The sequence below is a fragment of the Mus musculus genome, chromosome 19, assembly GCF_000001635.26.
Source record: "Mus musculus strain C57BL/6J chromosome 19, GRCm38.p6 C57BL/6J".
Taxonomy (NCBI): Eukaryota; Metazoa; Chordata; class Mammalia; order Rodentia; family Muridae; genus Mus; species Mus musculus.
Window position 1 is genome coordinate 22,261,016 of NC_000085.6, and position 15,741 is coordinate 22,276,756.

Here is a 15,741-nt window from a genome sequence, read left to right on the forward strand (position 1 = left end):
ATAGGTCATAGGTCTAGTGTGGGTCTCACTGGATTAAACGTGGCAGCAGACCAGGTTCTTCCCAACAGACTAGGGGGAGCTCATATCCTTGCCCTCCTTCCTCTATGCTCACAGACAACAATATTCTATCTTTCTCTATCCTCTCTCTGTCTCCCCTACACTTATGCTTCTTTTATATGTCCATGTGATGAGGTTGGGCACAACTGCAAAGCCAGTTTAGTCATACTGAGCCATCCACTTGCTGGTGAAGACAAATATTCACAAGTCCCAAGGATCAAGATATGGACATCTTGGGAAGTCATTGTTCTAAGTACCACATGAAGAAGCTTTTAGAGCCTAGCTGAAGGCATGTGTTTTAGAGAAATGCCTACTGTTGTAATTGTCAAAAAGGGTCAACCGGAAAATGACGTCATCCACAGACATAACAGCAGGTGTGAGGGCAATACTCTCAGGTTACCCATATCTCCACGTAGCACACAGAGAAATCCTTTCTGTTCACTGAATTGTTAAATGAACCAATTTTCTCATGGCCCTGTCTGACATCATTTTCTCAGTCGGGGTAGCAGATGGAACCCCATCATTTGGTAGTTGACATTTTACAGCATTGGAGTGAAATAGTTGATAATTATGACAACAGAAAATAGGCTGGTGGTCTGTAAATCCAGTATTTCTTGAGTAAAGTCTATCAAGGATCCATGAGAAAATAAGAGTAAACAACATATATCCTATATAGATGGCCTTTAGATGGAATTTTTTTTTACTTGGAAAAATAAATCTATGAAGGGCAATATTAGATTTAGTTTGGGAATGGCCACAGCAAAGTTCAGTTTGCAAAAAGAAAATGTGATACAGAAATGGCAGATTTTGCTTTAGAAATCTCAAAAAAAAAAAAAAAAAAGGTGTGTCATATCTTCTGTGTTCTAATTAAATGCTTTTAATATCCTATATAGTTCCTTTAAACTGTATTTTCCTTAGTGAAATTGATTTTAATAAATGAGCTTGATAAGATTAATACTCATTTTAATTTAACAGTCAGCTACAAGTATAGCTGGAGTCCATGGTCTTAAAATTAATTACAGTTTGAAATGTACAGCTTAAGCTGCAATCAGTCATAGCTGACAGAGCTGAGGTCTAGACCCAAGGAGAGAGCTGTGGATGTCAAGGGAAAGCCTTTGAACCAGAAGGTGCTGGGAGTGTGAGCGCTTTGCCACCACTGTTCTCTGTAAAGTAACACTTGGTTTTACATACAGTGAATCTGTGGGATGTCTGTACAACAGACGTGGTCAGTCTCCTTAAAGGAGTGTGCATTAGCACTGTGTTGACTTGTACGGTTATTTTAGCACACTCGAGTGTGTTCTTCGAATCCCAGCTGACAGGGGAGGCTGGAGGTAGGGTGGGATGTAAGATCAGGGAAGGGAATGGCTGATCACTGCAATCCACCCATGTCGGGTGCACAGTGAGGCAGTACACATTGAACTCTTTCAGGCTTGACTCTTCAGCTTTGCTATCCCTCTTCAGCTTATGCCTCATGGACCCTGAGGCTTTTACTTTTTTTGTTTGGTTTGGCTTCTTGCTTATTCTCAAATTGAACTGTCAGTTGAGAAGATCAAGGGAGGAGAGTCTTTTAAAACCCTGAGGACATCACAAAGCAGCTCAGAGCCACAAATCAGAAATGCCTTCAGCTACTAAGGTTTTCTCTCTCTCTCTCTCTCTCTCTCTCTCTCTCTCTCTCTCTCTCTCTCTCTCTCTCTCTCTCTCTCTCTCTCTCTCTCTCTCTCTCTCCCAGAGGCATGGTCATTAGGGCTTCTAGCTTAGTGGCTTCACTCCTGAGTTCGAATCTCTTCTGGGATCACAGACAGGTGGCACGTGGTGGGACAGTGCAGTTACACTTGACAATTTTACTTGAGTTCAAACTGTGCCTGCCACTCAGCCTGCATGTAGCTTCCCTACAATTCCTTAGACACATAAGTCATTTATGAGGTAGATATGAGCCGAAATGTATGTGTCTTTATTTTAAAATAGCCTTTTAAGTAATATGGACCAGGTAAGAAATGAGAGAACAAGTGGAATTATTCACACAGGATGGCAAAGCAGGAAAAAAAGCTCCTGTTGGGTGATGAATGAAGAAGTTAGGGATCAGTAGAAAATGTATATGATAGATTGGTAAGTGCACACACAACTATATGACAGTGATATTCATGGTGTAATTGTTATAGCTAAACATGTGTTATCATTATGGCCAAAATGAAATGGTTTTGAAAACTTCCTGTCAGGAAGACTTCAAATTCAGGCTAATATTACTTAGATAACATTATTCACTCTAAAATTTCACCATAGAAAACCACTATATTACATTATAGCTTCTAGCTGTGGGGAAATAGTTCAAGCACCTGACTTCTGATGTGACACCATCAGCTTTCAATGAGGTACTTATAAGGATTTAAAATTATTATAAACATCTGTAGTTTATATTATGAGTAACTATCACAACGATGCTTAAAATCAAGTCTGAAGGTTCAAAACATGACATATTTGTAATCACAGAAATACAGAAAGACTCTAAACACAGCTAAAATATTAAATGTTTGACAGGTAAGTTCATTCTTATTATTGATTAATTCTCTGCATCCCCATATCCCAATTTTACAACAACAACAACCAATCAAGCTCAAATGAATAGATGTGAGGAAGTAGAAGAATTTCCTGGTGGTTTCTAGGGAACAAGGAGAAAACTCACACTCCCTAGCTGGAGGCAGTCACTGCTGCTGGTTAAATGAATTCTATTCCCTTCTTCTAAGATTGAAGCTAAACAAACTTCAGTATTGACCACAGCCTCAAGCATCAAATTGGCAAAGGAAAAATATTTGAAAAGTTAAGAAACAAAAACTCTTTGAGATGAATCAAGACGAATGAAGGGGCACCAGGGGTCACAAAAGGTATGTTCTTCACTCATTAAAATACACCATGGTTTACTTGGCCTCAAATACGTGATGAAAAAGCATATTATAGGAAACAGTAATGGCAGTTAACGCATTTGCTGTCCTTTTATAATTTTCTTTTAAAGTAAAGCTAACTTTGACTTAAAATAGGTCATCCAAAACTTAGAAATCATCCATGAAATATCAGCTATTGTTAAAACTACTAAAGTGTGAAGTTTGGGTATCCACATCAGTGAGCAATGATTTAGGTTGTATAAGCTCCTGAGGGGGGTGGGGGGGAATCTAACTTTTTAGGTTTGTAACATATTGACTTTTTAGTAGATTTTTTTCCAGAGAAGGTTTAGACCTTAGGTATTATTAAACAGCAAATACAGAGACTTTCCATTCTCCCATGTACATTCAAATGCCCAGTCCCTCTAAATGCCAGCATTCTCTTCCAGAGGGTCACACTGGTAACAACTGTCAAGCCCACATTGATTGACACATCTTCATCACACAACTCTGAAGTTTACAAGAGAATCTGCTTTGAGGATTGAGCATGCTATGAATTTTGAAAGAAGAATATTGTCAGGTATCAACCATGGTGTGAGGAAGATGGAAAGGATTTCACTAGCATGCAAAACCACCTGTGCTCTACCCATTGATCTGCCCCTCCTCAGTCCTCAGCAACTGCTGTTTTTTCACATTCTCTATAGTGCTTTGTTTGTTTGCTTCACTTCCTGGCATTGCGGCTGAGAGAAAACCTGTTATCTGCATAGGTCTGCCTGGGATAGGTCAGCATGGGATAGAGTTGAAACCATGCAGGGTGACTTGTTATACTGGTTACTCTTATTCACCATTGGCTTACGTTCCCTTGTGTTATTTCGTGTCTTGACAAGTCACTTATCAGCACTGAGTGATAGCTACTATCTGGACGCAGCACCAGTGTTACCCATCCACCCTCCAAAAATCATGGTTACAGTGGGTACTTCTAAGTTGGCGAGTTGAAGAGATGAAAGATGTGCCTGATCTGAAGAGAGTGAGAGTACAAGCGTTGGCAACTTGAATAAAGTCACTGTAAAATATCTGTACAGGATTTTGTGTAGACACAGCTTTTCAGGGGATTTGGGTATTTGCCAATGTGGGAGTGAACTTTTGTTTACTGAGACAAACCACAAACAATGTTAGGGAGGAAAGATTTGTTTTAGTCTACAGAGTCCACAGGCAACTCTGAAAACCAGGAAGCTGAACAGAGATAAGAAGGGGGTGAGAATGAGATTCATCTATCCAAGACATCTCACCAATTAAGTAGTTTTCTACACTAGAACCTACATTCTGAGTTTCCACCACATTCCAGTTGTTATCTCAAACTATGAACCCATCATCAAAGATATCACTATATCAGATACCCACGATATAATAGCCTCTGGCAAAACACGTCACAGACACACCTGAAACTTACTTTGTTCATCTCCCAGGTGTTTCCCAATATAGCTGAGAAAGCACTCAGGTTGAACCATCACAGCCAAGAAGCACAGTCCATACATGGTGTGGTAAGACTTCTATAGTCCTGGAAGCAACTGCATGTAGCTCAGAGATAGAACAGTTGCCTGCTTTTTACAAGAAAGGGAGGAAGTGGAGGGGAGGATGGCAGGCTATCTTCTGAAGTGGCTGTGTTCTGTGTCCCCACAGCCAATGAATGAGGGTCCTCTTGTTTCACATTGTCAGAACTGGGCGGTGTCAAGCTTGCAGCTTGCACTGTTGCAGTAGAAATGAAGAACAGTTCATTTGTGTAACTTGTGTTCCTCCTGGCATATGATGCACACAGCATCTTGTTGTACATTCATTTCCTGTTAGTACATCTTCCCGGGGCAGTTGACAGTTGAGTTTTGAGAGCTCTTTTGTATAACCATCTCATATTAGTATTTGGTTTGCATATATTTTTATCCAAGTCTATAGCCTATCTTCTGATTTTTCTTGACTGCACGCTTCACAGAGAATATTTTAGCTTTAATCAATGCCAGCTGACCAGTTATTTCTTTCATGTTTAGCACCTTTGGTATTCTGTCTGAAAATTCAGCTCCATGTCTGGGCAGGTGTAGGGTTTCTCTACAGGGTACTTTCTGGAAGTCTTACAGTTTTGTCTTTTACATTTAAGATTATGGATATTGAGTTCACCTTTGGGAATAGTAATCGTCTGTCACAAGATCCTTTCCCCTCTCTCCCATACTCTACCCTAGTCTTTTCCTTTGCTTGGTAGGCAGCTGCCACGTTGTTCCAATATTGCCTGGTGAAATGTCTGTTTTCTCCACTGCACTGTCTGTGCATCTTTGTCAAAGATCAGATGACTATATTTATAAGTGTCTATTTCTGGGATATCTATTATTACGCTGATCAAATAATCTATTCTTTTGAAAATATTACAATTATGTGAAGTGATTCACGCTGTCAAACTCATGGGAACTAGAATTCCTTCTACTTCAGTTTCACAGAAAATTACTGGAAAATAATTGAAGTTTTTGTAGAACATGTTTTCCTAGTGTTAAAATCAGAACTAATGTTTTTCAGAATTTAAAGTAAAGACTAATTTACAAAAAAATTTTTTTTCTTGGTAACAGTTTTGTTTTGCTGTACCTCTTTGTGTCTAAGCATTTGTGTTTGTCTTAATTACATGTATGTATGTATGTATATATGTATTGTGTGTGAAGAGCTTGGCTTATGAAGGTCAGTGGACAACTTCCCAGCGTTGGTTCTCTCCTTCTACCATAAAGATCTTAGGGAGGGTCAAACTGGGCTTTCAGGCTTAGCAGCAAGTGTTTATATCTATTGAACCTTCCATCTTCCTGGCCACATGTCTAGTTTAAAACCACATATTTGTATGAAGTATGTTCAATGAATTCTTAAGACAATATTAGATTATAATATTGTGTGTTTTCTTTAAGGTTATTCACAATTTTGTGATGAAGAGAGATGAAGAAATATTCTTGGAATATATTATTATAGTAGAATAATCTCCCCAATACCTTTTGTAGTTCTGTTAAAGAAAAAAATTTCAGTTCAGGAACAGATTTTAAAATTAGCGGATAAATACCAGATATACATATGCTTCTTTCATCTTTTGTTGTCTTAGTATCTTCTGTTTGGTGGCTAAAAAATGGAAAATACTATTTTAGTTTAAGCCTGAATTAGTGACTTAATTTTGATAAGAGTTTTGATAATATTGTATCCTAAAATAAGAGGGAGACTCTGGTCGTTTGGAGGTGACATATCCTCAAAGATTGATTCACAGTAGCCAAGTCACAAGACACAACTTGGCCCACTCCTTAAGTCACAGGATAAACTTCACATCGTATAGGAACAATGTCAGCTAACTATGTAAGATGCTTTCTTTGAGCAAATAGTTGTACCCTAGTGATCAGATTACATAAATAGGAAACAATCTTGGAGGCTGTGAAATGAGAGCAATGGGAATTAAGTTTTAACAGGTACTGCTTTCAAGGGTATTTTACTCTTTGTCCCTTCAGGGGAGGGGGATTTGAACTATCCATCTCATTGTAATAATCAGATGTGCAGCCTAAATCTCTTCTTGCAAACTCCCATGCCTTTTTCTAGGTTGATAAATGTAATGCATTGTTAGTTAAAAGTGTCATGAAATAGGGTTTCAGTTTCCAATATTATGATAAATTTAAGACTAGATTTATGTTTATGTTTTGTTTCTGTTGGGAAAAACATCTAAATATAATAGCCTGACAGCTTACATTGAATTCCAACATTCTTCATTCATTCTTACCTCATTCAAGTTCAGAGATTGCTACACATCCAGGTTGTACGTACCTAAGACCAACCTTGTAATTATATATCATTGTATTTGGATGGCTTACAAATCTTAATAGTCTAGCACTTTTGCATCCCTCTTAATATGCCATGCCTGCTTCTTTTATGGACAACAATTTCTTAAAGGTTTGTTTTCTGTTATGAAGTCATTGTCCCTGGTCTGAATGATGATGTAAATCTTTTATTCCACGTTTAGTCCACAAATCACCCTCAGAAAGGAAGAAAGCAGATATCGTGCTGAGGCCCCCTTTTCTCCCTGCTCTCATCTTTGTCAGCTCTACCATGATTTTCCATGGTATTCTGATGAAAATGAATGTGTGTGCCTTTCAGTTACAAATTAACATGTCAGCATATTGGCTGCAGGCAGGCTGTAATTCCGAGAAAATGGAAACAATGAACTTGGTATTCAAGTTATGTGTTCCTCCAAAATGTTTAGTAAGTGCAGTGCATTGTTCATAAGCCCATTATTTCAGAATTACACCAAAATTGTAAGTACAAGAAAATAGCTAAGGAGCCAGCATTAGGAATTCAAATTGTGGTAGATCTTGCCAACATCCTACTTTATTTTGACGTGTGACTTGAGTCCTTTACATATGTCTACTAAATAACTCAGCATTTTCACCTTTACTCTATCAGTGGTGGTGGTGGTGGTGGTGGTAGTGGGTAGGAGTGGTTGGTGGTAGTGGTGGTGGGGCTGATGATGATGGTGCTAATTCAGTGGTAATGGGTTGCTGCTGGTGGTGGTGTGATGGTGGTGGTGGTGGTGGTGGCAGCGGTGGTATGTGTAGTGGGCTCTCTTGGCTCTGTCGTCTGAAAAGAAATAATTAACTTAATAGACATAGATGATTCAAGCAAAAGTTTACTCAGCAAGACCAAGCAAAGCAAAGCACTCTGAGGAGAGATGGCCATGATCTGCCTAAGGTGGGAAACACCCTAATAGGGTCTGGGTTGCCAAATTTTTAAACAGATTTTATGAATATTTATGAGGCATGTGTGATATAATTATGATATAAAATGACTCCTTTTCCATCTTAAATCATGGTAAACCTGATCTCCCCTTTCAGGGTCCCCACAAATGGAAGAGCTGTCAAAACCACATTGCAAGTGATCCCTGGTCAGCACTCAGGTGTTGGCAAGTGCCCTGGGACCTTCACTTTTGCTACAGTAGAAACAACAGTCATTTAGAGGAAATCTCCGCACACCAGGGCATTTGACCATCAGGAGGCACAGTCGCCAAGCTGCAGCTGTGTGTCTCCTTGTGCCTAATGTCTCCCCTTCCTGTTGTCATTTCTCTCACAAGGTCTGGGTACCCTAGCACTGATTTTTAACCCCAAGATTTGTTTCTACTGTAACATTTTTCACACATCCATTTTGCTTGAAGTCATAAATCTCTTCTAAAAGTTTAAGACATGCTTGTATGAGACATTGGATTTATTTGTATTAATGCCAATGAAGCGAATGGAAGATTTGCCACAAAGCCAGCCCATATTATAGCTATAAGGAAATGGGACAAGTGATGAATTGTCTTGTTTTTCTCTATTGGTAAAAAAGGTAAAACATCAGGAGAAGCTACACTTATTCAACATGAATTAAAAGATTAGGTGAAATTTTAATTGGTTATAGGTATGTTTTTCACATGTGACCTGATTCTTGGGGTGACTCAGAAGAGCCTTTGGAACATATAGACACATTCAAATATTAAGGGGACATAAACAGGTTGTGACAAATGGAAAACTCTTGATAGCCTATTAAAAACTCAATTAGTGTTATGTCATGATATCGCCTAATGTTGGGAGGATATGTTCTCGGGCATCCTTGGAGAGTAACCCTGAGAGGCAAAGGATCTACTCCCAGTCCAGCTCGGTGCATCAGAGCTCTTTGTGATTCCCGTGCTCTGATGACTGAGCATCGTCCTTTAACAGGAGCACCAAAGCCTTTATTTCTTCTCATTGAGAGTTTACTTTGCTGACTGCCTTGATTTCACATCGACATCTGAACTTCAATGGCAAAACACAACAGTTCTTCTTATACAAAAAAAACAAAAAAAAAAACAAAAAAAAACAAAAAAACAAAAAACAAAAACAAAACCAAAACTCCATTGCTTTGTTTGCTGAGGTGTAAAATAACTCTCATTTGGAGTCAGAACAAGTCCAACCCAACCTCCACGGGTGCTGCAGAAAGTGATTAGTTCCTTTAATTTAAGGGTGTTAAATACCTCCCATAGGACAGACTCTATAATGAAGTGATAACAGATTACTAAATAGTTATGACAACTAGATTCTGCTGGAATTGCTAACAAGACTAGATAAATGTAGTACTCACAAACTGATGATTAGATTAGATGCATAAATATCCCCTTCCAACCTTCCCCTCAGTCCTCTAGAATCCGTGCTCAAATAACCCTTATACTTAGGCAATGACAATGTATACAAACAAGGCAGGTTCGAACTGCTGTCGCTTTTAACTATCTCTGTGGGAGAAGAGTATGGATGTAGATGTCTGTTTGCATGCATATGGATGCATGTGTCTGCGTGCATGTAATGTGGCGGCCAGATGTTAACCTCAAATGTCAATTCTCACAGGCTCGCACACACAATTTTAAGAGAAGAACTGGCAGATACCTTAGTAGGAAAAAACACTTGCCGCACAAGCATAAAGACCTGAGTTCAAATCCCCAGATCCCACATGAAATAAGCCAGGTGTGGGTGTGCATGTCTGTAACCCCAGCACTTGGCGAAAATAGACATGCACATCACTGGTCAACCAGCCTAGTCCAGATAGCAAGTTCAGATTTAGAGGGAGACCCTGTCTATGGGAATGATGGAGCCGGATGCTCCACGTCCTCTTTTGGCTGCTGCAGCATATGCATGGGCTCAGTGCACATTTGCATACCTGTGCATGTGCATGCACACATACATACACAGAGAGAGAGAGAGAGAGAGAGAGAGAGAGAGAGAGAGAGAGAGAGAGAGAGCTGCAGCAGAATCAATAACTACAAGATATTTCTTTTAAAAACATGTAAAATAAATGCCTTATTTAGGAAATGAGATTAAAATTATAGTAGAAATACTGATTTATCATAATAGCAAATATGAACAACATAAAATCAGCAAGAAAGTACCCATTTTTTATAAAATTTCACTGAATTAATAAAAAGTTTGAGAATTAAAGATTATAAATAAGTCCATGCATTTTGATGTAGATCTTCAGAATAAAGCTTTTTTTTTTTTTTGGTTTTTTGAGACAGGATTTCTCTGTATAGCCCTGACTGTCCTGGAACTCACTTTGTAGACCAGGTTGGCCTCAAACTCAGAAATCTGCCTGCCTCTGCCTCCTGAGTGCTGGGATTAAAGGCGTGTGCTACCACGCCCGGTCAGAATAAAGCTTTTATGTAAGAGATGTGTAATAACAAGAGGTAGCCACAGAATAAATCCAGCTACAGTACACTCTTTCCCATTTAAAAAGAGAGAAAAGACAAGGAGAGGGGACAATGAAATGATTAGCAGTTACTAACTTGGGGACAAATTAAGTTAGAAACATATTTTATATAACGCGCTACAATAACTTTCAAAACTTACAGTGCATATGTAAAAATAAAAATGAAATGCAATCAAGTGCTTGTCAGACTTTAGATTTTAAAAAATCTGAAATAGAAGATGCTCCAAGGCATCAGAAGGGAATTTGACTGGAAGGTTTATAAGTAAACATTCAAATGTGAAAAGGTGGCGGCAGCTATTGTGTTAGGAAACACAGGAAAGGGAAGAGAAGGGGGCATGAAATAAGGAGACAGGGATCGCACCAGGGGGAGGCTGGCAAGCCAGCAGCCTGAGGCTTCCTGATGTCGACCCATGTGAAGCTCCCTCTGGTGAAGGTGCTCTGAGCTGGACACCAGAACTCCATTCCATAAGCATATTAAGAAGTAATATAAGTAGAAGTAAATATAATTAGTCTCAGCGATGAAATGCTCAGCCCAGCACGTATTGTTACAAAGAATTGGGAATGATCGAATCTTCAAAGTGGTAACTGTGGTCTGTGTTCCAGGCCAGGAATCTGATGGGGAGCAGGGAACCATCTCAAGTGGATGCCTGCTTGCTGGGGACTCAACCTTAACGACTTTCCTAGCACGATCCACTGCCCCACAAGACATGCAGTCATGTTCCATAGGAATGTCAAAAGAGAATTTGCAGACTAACCATGGCGCATAAGAACAGATATGGAAACAGCCTTGAAGAGGCAGGGATTTGTGAAATTTTGATCTGAAAAGAGATGTTAAATTGTAGGTATTAGTATAGGATAATTCATAATCTGTTTATTTTTTCTAATTTATTTGATTTTTAAGATTAAAAAAAAAACTACCAAATTAAGCTCACCAGTGGAAGGAAACTTTCTGTACTCTCTGCATCTACAACTTACCCAAAATAGGAGACAGTAGGATAAAAATGAACAGAAGAAAGACTGCAAGGCTGTCTTCCCTTACTCTAGGGAGCATTTCTCTGGAGACCCTGGCCATAAATGGATGATTAATAGAAGATTCCAGTCATTCAGTCCCAGTCTCAAAGACCTGTGTGATAAGGAAGGCCCGGTTCAGTTGTATTACAAAAAAAAAAAAAAAAAAAAAAATCAGGTCTTTAGGGATTTTCTGTTCAGTATATACGTTAGCCACAGTATTATGTAGGATCTTGGTAGCTTAGATGCTGCATCCTTATTTGGTAACCTGTAATCAACCACATAAGCTGTGGTGATAGTTACTAAGTGGCAAGGCCATGTAGCCCCATCATTTCAGCTTGAGATACCACACAAATAAAACAATATGTGTGTGCATGAGCCTCACAGGCAGAGTCTGAAGGAGAGTCTCGCTGTCAGTTTGAATTGTAGAATGGAGAAGTGTGTGTGTGTGTGTGTGTGTGTGTGTGTGTGTGTGTAGGACTCCACTTTCATTTTCCTTCTTGCAGCTAGAATTGAAAGCAAAATCCTCATCACCCGATCCTATAAAGCAATATATTGGGAGAGGGAGAGAGGTCACTAAAATATCTCAAACTTCCAGAAGTTTCCATTTCTTTCAGGTAAATTATCCTCAGCCCTTGCCTATGCATCAGCACCAACTGTGGATGCAGGGAAAAAACAAAAAAATCTGGGCCATTACACAGCAAGGCTAAAATAAATCCTCTAAGGTAGAGGATCAAACCCAAGCATAAATGTGTTTACACTTCTCCTAGTAGCACTGATGTACAGTTCATTTTGCGAACACATGTGTCTTGATTGAATCTGAGGTCATAGTTTATTTCCAAAACCGTGGTGGTATGCACAAGTGTCCACGGGGGCCTGACAGAGAGGGTTGTGGATAAAGCGCGTCAGGATGTTTTTGTAACCTTCAGTCAATTTCTTTCAGAACAGATGTTTGGCTTACATGCTGAGCATGTAGGCTGGAGGATACAGCCAACACAGCTTCCCAAAGCCTGTGGGGTTCCCTCCTCCTAAGGGAACTCCACTCAAACAAAGCCAAAGCTGAATCCTTGGCTGTTGCAGAAGAGAACTGTAGGATGAGTAAGAGTGAATCAAAATTAAGTTTATTATGATGAACAAGGGTGCATGCTTAAGCATGAGTATTGAGTGAGGCCGACACACACCTGCACATACACAGAGGGGAGGGGGGAAGGGGAGAGGAGGGGAGGGGAGGGGAGGAGAGGGGAGGAGAGGGGAGGAGAGGGAAGGGGAGGGGAGGGGAGGGGAGGGGAGGGAGGTTTTTAAGAATAAGCCAGGCATGGTGGCGCTCGCCTTTAATCCCAGCACTTGGGAGACAGAGGCAGGTGGATTTCTGAGTTTGAGGCCAGCCTGGTCTACAAAGTGAGTTCCAGGACAGCCAGGGCTACACAGAGAAACCCTGTCTCAAAAAAAACCAAACAAAGAAAAAAAAAAAAGAAAGAAAGAAAGGAAGGAAGGAAGGAAGGAAGGAAGGAAGGAAGGAAGGAAGGAAGGAAGGAAGGAAGGGAGAAAGAAAGTAACTCTAGTATATATTTAAGACACAGGTACTGGTTTCTCAAGAGAATTGCCCCTTAGATGTCTACAATGGCTATTTGCATGATTCTGGAGCTTTTAAATTAACACTGCTTCTAGGTGTCCTTTACAGCAGGGTTTAAATGTGAACCAAAGCACAGAATTTAGGTAGAGTTTAGCTGATGCATGTGTCTCTAATCTTGAAGAATTTCTGTCGCTACAGTCCATCGTAAGGTGTTGCTGTGAGGTGCTGTGGTTGGGATTGTGCACAGTGCTCACATGCGTAGACTTAGGGTTATGAGCATCCTGGCCCTGGTGGTTTTAAGCATCCTCCTTGGGGTATCTTTAGGAAAACAGACACTATTTGCTCAGTTGAAATTTCTGACTCCCTGTCATATTTCAGTGAGTGACTTCTATTTTGTCTCATGTCTCCTTAATCTTTACCACCTCTTCTTTTTCGTTTTTAATTAATCATTTTTTCTTTACACTTCAAATGATAGTCCCCCATCCCAGTTACCCCTCCACAAACCCCCGATCCCATCCCTCCTCTGCCTCCATAAGGGTGCTCCTCCACTCACTCACCTACTCCCACCCCACTGCTCCAGCATCCCCCAACGCTGGGGCACCAAGCCTCCACAGGACCAAGGGCCTCCCTTCCTATTAATGCCAGACAAGGCCATCCTCTGCTACACATGTATCTGGAGCTATGGATCCCTCCATGTACACTCCTTGGTGGCTGGTCCAGTCCCCGGGTGCTCCGGTGGTCCAGCCAGTCAATACCATTCTTGCTATGGGGCTGTAATCCCCTTGAGTTCCTTCAGTCTCTCCCCTAGCTCTTCCATTGGGGTCCCCAGGTACCTTTTAATTCTGTCCCAGGAAGAATTTGCACTTCCATTAAAAAACTGTTCTCATCTGTTTCTTGAAGTTCGAACCAATGTGAGTCTTTATCTACCTAATTTTGATATAAAAATGTCTTGCTTTCCAGTTTACTATGTGACAACACAAACCCTAGTATAACACTGAAGAAAATGAAGAGCTGTAGTTACGTGGGTGGCCATGATCGTCACCCTACTGTGTGGTCCCCTCCTGGGAGACACAGTACTTGCCCAGTGTTCTAATATTTCAGATGAAAGTCAAGCTTCACATTTATATGTAAAAGCAAATATTTATTAAACATTGAGAATTAACTCAGTGTTTTAAAAAACTTAACAGCTTGCCTATGGGCATTTTCTGCTTTCAGACTAAAGGTGGTTGGTGCAGCATGGATTGTTTTGCATAAGATGCATTTTTTGAAACCCCATGATTGGTTGCCTTGTTTGCACACTTTGAAAAATATCCATTTGTTTGGATGTGGAATAAACAGCACAGATGTTGTTATAAAGATTATCTAGTATCAAATATAAGGCCCAGTTAGAGTTAAGTACTGGCCAAAGAGATTGATCATGAAAAGTGATATCAAAATTGACTCTTACTAGGGACAAGTCAAGGCCCACAGATCAGCAGGTGTCCGTTGGAGGAACACTACAAGACAAACAGAGCATTAGTTGAGTCATGGCCTGGGATAAACTTTCATCTTGGTGAACATAGTCAGTTCTCCTCATGGGGAAATCTTGACTATAGTTAACTCCATAGTTCAAAGTGTTCACTTGTATTATGTGTCCATTCCTTCTGCTTGGTGCTTGGGGAGAATCTGGTAGAAAAATTTCTTGGATATGGCCAGGCTATGTACTGTTCATCATAAGGCTCCCAACCCCCACAGGCATGGGAGGAGGGGGCTGGGAGATTTACAAAGTCCACTCCAAAGGACTGCAGAGCAGAAGATGGGGGGGGGGGTGAGTAGGCCTGGGAAGCTCCCTCTTTGGTGAGCTCCTGGGTGCTGCTACTGGAATCCTCATGCCCAGATCTCCTGGCCTTGGGGGCTTCATTCTCAGGTTTCTACTCACCTGGTTCTGCATCTGGTCTCATGATGCTCTTCACATGTCTTTGCCACTACCCTTCTCACAGTGAAATAAGAAGCATGCTCATAATCAACTGTGGTCAGAAAATATGAATTGGAAAGCTTCCAGAGTTCTGTAAACTTCTGCCTGCTATTCTAAAGAATTACTGCATCTTTTCCCATCCTATTCCATCCTTCCTGGGATGCAGTTTATCCTCTCCATCAATTGTGCACACACTTGTCGATGCTAGGTGCCATCAGTAACTTAATAGACACCTGATTATCAGATTGACCATAGCAGTGATAACATGTTTGTGCTCAAGTGACCCTTACTTTATTCAGGGTAATGGCCCCCAAATGTCAGGATGGTAATTCTGGCAATTTGGTTTGAGAAAGACAAGAGAAGGGAAGGGAAGGGAAGGGAAGGGAAGGGAAGGGAAGGGAAGGGAAGGGAAGGGAAGGGAAGGGAAGGGAAGGGAAGGGAAGGGAAGGGAAGGGAAGGGAAAGAGAAGCCAACATATGCATTCTTTTAAAAAAACAAACAAGCAAAGTGAATGTTCTCCACTTAATAATTAATGAAGATCAAATGCTAAGGTTGATAAGATCTGTGGGAAGGATAACATTATGGGAAAAAGAAGCACACATGCATGCTAATCTTGCTGTCACTTTAAACTGCAAAAATGCTAACTGCTTTTGCATAAGTGTTTAGTCCGGTTAGAAAAGACATTAAAGACAAGAAGCGGTGCTCTGCTCTTTCAGGTGTCCCCTGGAGCCCTAGAGCTATCTTACTCCCTGTGGGTAAGGGAACTAACCCATAAGCTGGTTCTGCCCTTTGAATTTTATAAGCTGACAGTTTTAGGAACAACGTGACTTTCTACATGTGTATCATTAAATGTGAGAGTATTGCTCGGTAACAATCGATGAATGGGTGGTGATTTTTGCACTTGCTAATTGCCTGGCATGCTGGCAGGATGGTGGAGACTCGTGAGTTATGAGGCCCTTGCATGTATTTGGATTGTCTGGTTGAAAACTGGACATCTGTGTTTTTCTTAGGGCTTT

At 40.5% G+C, this 15,741-nt stretch overlaps 1 protein-coding gene across 20 annotated transcripts in view; it reads left to right on the forward strand.

Moving 5' to 3' along the window:
- The window catches only part of Trpm3 (transient receptor potential cation channel, subfamily M, member 3), an 857,614-nt gene that overhangs the window by 123,219 nt on the left and 718,654 nt on the right, over positions 1-15,741 (forward strand). The window lies entirely within an intron of this gene.